Consider the following 4,574-nt stretch of genomic DNA (forward strand, 5'->3'; position numbering starts at 1 on the left):
AAAAAGATGTTTTGAAATATAAGACAGTTTTAGGCATTGTTCGTGCAAAGTTCGGAACGTTATAACTGGATAAATGTTTGATCGAACAAGAAGATAGTGATATGAAATAAAAGGTTAGGAATTCAGCTATAACCCGAACAAATTAAATCTGACAAAAATTACGTCAAAGTTGTCGGAAATATTAAATATATTTTTACGCCCATTTTCCTTCCAATTATAGGGCGTGGCAAATTTTATTTTTTTTTTAAAATTACCACCATATCTTTCTTTATCTACATGTTAAATTTCATCGAATTATCTTAAAAAACGATTCAGTTATGCAACAATAACTAAAAGAATCATTGATCCAAACTGATTTTGTGTTGCTATGTTCGAACAAAGTTTGATAGCTTATAGCTCGAAAATGGTATGAGGTATGATCCAGAAAGTTATATCAAATGAAAGGTCGAGATTTACGCTATAAGATTTATTCATTAGTTTTACGAAAATTAATCTAGTATTGTCATAAATAACAACAAACTTTTCACGCCCACTGTCACCCCAAAAAGTGGGCGTGGCAGTTTTTATTTTTTGTTGTGCATTCCTCAGATCCTTCTTTATCTACATACCAAATTTCATTAAATTATCTTTAAGGATAACCGAGATATTAAGAAAAATCCAAAAGAGTTTTTGGCACCCGAAAAGTGAAAAATAAAAATGTCAATTTTTTTTGTAAAACACCAAGTCACCAGAACCTGGTAGTAGGTGGATTCCAGCACAGCATTTTCTTTAAATTGTTATATCTAGAAAACTACTTGAGATATTAAAGTGATTGTTTCACTATATGATAGATTGAAAATTTGGCTACACGATGGGCAACCTTTGGCCCGCCAGGCGATTGGCCAAACCTGCGAAAAAGTGGAATTTATAGTTAAAAGGCGTCTAACTCAGTTCGTAATAGACGTAGGAGGTTATATGATAGATTATAGGAATCACAATATTCCATTTTATAAACGTGTTCAGTTTGATGTAAAAATTCTTGAAAACCATAGATTTATTGAACAAATTCGAAAAAACATTTGCGGACATATTTGCTTGATTATGGTATTGTTAGACTAAAGTTCAGAACCTTATAACTCGACAACCATTTAGGTTATTGCAAAGGAAGTTATATCAAATGAAAGGTTAGGATTTCAGCTATTAGACTATAAAATTAGTTTTGTGAAAAAGTATGTTTAAGTCACTGAATATTTCAACGGTATGTTTGCGCAAATTTAACACTTATATGTAACTTTCTAATGAACATAGAGAGTTGTATGATAACTCATAGGAATCATAATATTCCATTTTATTAATGTGCCAAATTTTATTGAAAAATTCTTAAAAACCGTAAAAATATTAAACAAAATCAAAAAAGATGTTTTGAAATATAAGACAGTTTTAGGCATTGTTCGTGCAAAGTTCGGAACGTTATAACTGGATAAATGTTTGATCGAACAAGAAGATAGTGATATGAAATGAAAGGTTAGGAATTCAGCTATAACCCGAACAAATTAAATTTGACAAAAATTACGTCAAAGTTGTCGGAAATATTAAATACATTTTTACGCCCATTTTCCTTCCTATTATAGGGCGTGGCAAATTTTAATTTTTTTCAAAATATTATCCATTTCTTTCTCTACCCACATACAAAATTTCATTAAATTATCTTAAAAAACGATTCAGTTATACAACAATAACTAAAAGTATCTATGATCCAAACTGATTTTGTTTTGCTATGTTCGAACAAAGTTTGATAGCTTATAACTCGAAAATGGTATGAGGTATGGTTCAGAAAGTTATATCAAATGAAAGGGCGAGATTTACGCTATAAGATGTATTCATTAGTTTTGCGAAAATTAATCTAGTATTATCATAAATAACAACAAACTTTTCACGCCCACTGTCACCCAAAAAGTGGGCGTGGCAGTTTTTATTTTTTGTTGTGCATTCCTCAGATCCTTCTTTATCTACATACTAAATTTCTTTAAATTATCTTTAAGGATAACCGAGATATTAAGAAAAATCCAAAAGAGTTTTTGGCACCCGAAAAGTGAAAAATAAAAATGTCATTTTTTTTTTGTAAAACACCAAGTCACCAGAACCTGGTAGTAGGTGGATTCCAGCACAGCATTTTCTTTAAATTGTTATATCTAGAAAACTACTTGAGATATTAAAGTGATTGTTTCACCATATGATAGATTGGAAATTTGGCTACACGATGGGTAACCTTTGACCCGCCAGGCGATTGGCAAAACCTGCTAAAAAGTTGAACTAATAGTTAAAAGACGTCAATCTCAGTTTGTAATAGACGTAGGAGCTTATATGATAGCTTATAGGAATCACAATATTCCATTTTATAAATGTGTTAAATTTTTTGTAAAAATTCTTTAAAAATCATCGAATTATTGAACAATTTCAAAAAAACATTTGTGGACAGATTTACTAGATTATGGTATTGTTAGACTAATGTTCAGAACCTTATATCTCGAGAAGTCTTTAGTGGTTAATTAAAAAAATGTATTTATTTGACGATAATTTGATAAAAAGAAAATGAAATAAATAACATTTACGCACTTGATGATTAAACTGAATATCTGCATGTTGTAAAGTGAGTGAGTGTATGTATCAGATGGAAAAATTAAAAGAAATTATTTTAAATTAAAATATGTAAGTGTTTTATTGAAATAATTACTTAATATAAAGGGCTCATAACAAATTAAATAAATACGATTTCAGCAAATAAATCTAGAAGTCCGCATTCAAGGATCCTGTACATTCTGGTCCCAGTATTTCTGCAAATATAGAAAAAATAAATAAATTACTTAAAAGAAAACATACAAATTTGTGAAATTTAAAGAAACACATATTACAAAACTCAAATTAAAATTACAACTCCTTTCAGATCCTTGATTATAATTTAATAAAATTTCATATTTATTATTGTCTTCTTAACATCAATAAACCCACAATAAATTTGTAATCAATTGTTTGAATTCACACTTTTATCTATGTCTAGCAACTCATTACAATAATCAACATCATCATCATCATACACACTTTTTTTCAATAATTGGACTTGAAAGGTGTTCAAGTTGAAAAATATATATTTTATAAAATTTTACTTTTATGTTATAGAAGAAGATATAAATAAAAACAGCAAATTGTTTTTGTTAACAATATACAAAATCTCAAGTAAAACAAACAAAGACTCCACCACCAGCTACAAATGGCTCAGTAGCACAGACCACATCTATTCTATAGGTATATAAAACTCCAGCAGGAAAATACTGACTAGCAATCGACTGTATATGAATATGGAGACTTTAGTTATACCAAACCAAGGCATCCTTAATAAATGAATAAAACCAAAAATAAAACAAAACCTATAAATGAACGAACATTAATTCATTACAAAAGCGAACATTTTTTTGTTTTGTTTGTTAAAAAAACAGAAACAACAATAAAAGGAGAAAAATATAAGCAAAGAACAAAAAACGCTTACAAAATAATGAATAAATTTACGCCAATGCTTAAAGGATGGTTGCATGGTTGTATAGCTGAATGGTTGGATGGTTGATTGTTGGTTGGCTGAATAGTAGATTGCTTGGTTGGTTGGTTGAAAGAAAGAATGAATGTTTTTTGGTTATAAATGCTTTTTATTCTCCTGTTTTTCCATTTTTGTCTATTCAAAGTCAAGGACTTTAGCTTGTTTTAATTAAGTTTTACTAAAAGGTGGCATAAATACACACACAGACATGCACACAATCATATTAAGGTGTTTTTTCTTTCTTACAAAATAACGGAAGCCAAGAAGTAATCAAACAAGAAGCCCTGTGGACAATACGTTTAATAAGTAAAATCAACTTTAGATTTATCTATAGACCAGACCATACACTTGACAATAAACTGGACTTTAGACAGAAATATTGAGTAGACTTAAAACTAGACTTTAGATTAGACTAAACACTAGACTATTGGCTGGACTATATACTGGACTAAAAACTAGACTATGAACTAGAATAAACACTAAACTATAGACTAGACTAAAGACTAAACTATAGACTAGACTATAGACTTGACTATAGACTTGACTATAGACTTGACTATAGACTTGACCATAGACTTGTCTATAGAATAGACTATAGACTACACTATAAATTAGCCAAGACCATAGACTGGACTATAGACTAGATTTAGACTAGACTATAGACTAAATAACAGACTAGACTATAGACTAAATCACAGACTAGACTATAGACTAGACTAAAGAATAAACTATAGACTAGACTATAGACTAAACTATAGACAAGACTATAGACTAGACTGTAAACTAGACTGTAAACTAGACTGTAAACTAGACTGTAAACTATAGACTAGACTATAGACTAAACTATAGACTAGACTATAGATTAGACTATAGACTAGATTATATACTAGATTATAGAATAGACTATAGACTAGACTATAGACTAGACTATAGATTAGACTATAGACTAGACTATAGACTAGACTATAGACTAGACTATAGACTAGACTATAGAATAGACTATAGA

The 4,574-nt window shown here is 29.4% G+C and overlaps 1 long non-coding RNA gene across 1 annotated transcript in view; it reads right to left on the reverse strand.

The window, feature by feature from the left end:
- The window catches only part of LOC124420079, a 74,673-nt gene that overhangs the window by 517 nt on the left and 69,582 nt on the right, over window positions 1–4,574 (reverse strand). The gene's annotated exons all lie outside the window — the stretch shown is intronic.

This window comes from Lucilia cuprina, chromosome 5 (genome assembly GCF_022045245.1).
Source record: "Lucilia cuprina isolate Lc7/37 chromosome 5, ASM2204524v1, whole genome shotgun sequence".
In the NCBI taxonomy this organism is placed as follows: domain Eukaryota; kingdom Metazoa; phylum Arthropoda; class Insecta; order Diptera; family Calliphoridae; genus Lucilia; species Lucilia cuprina.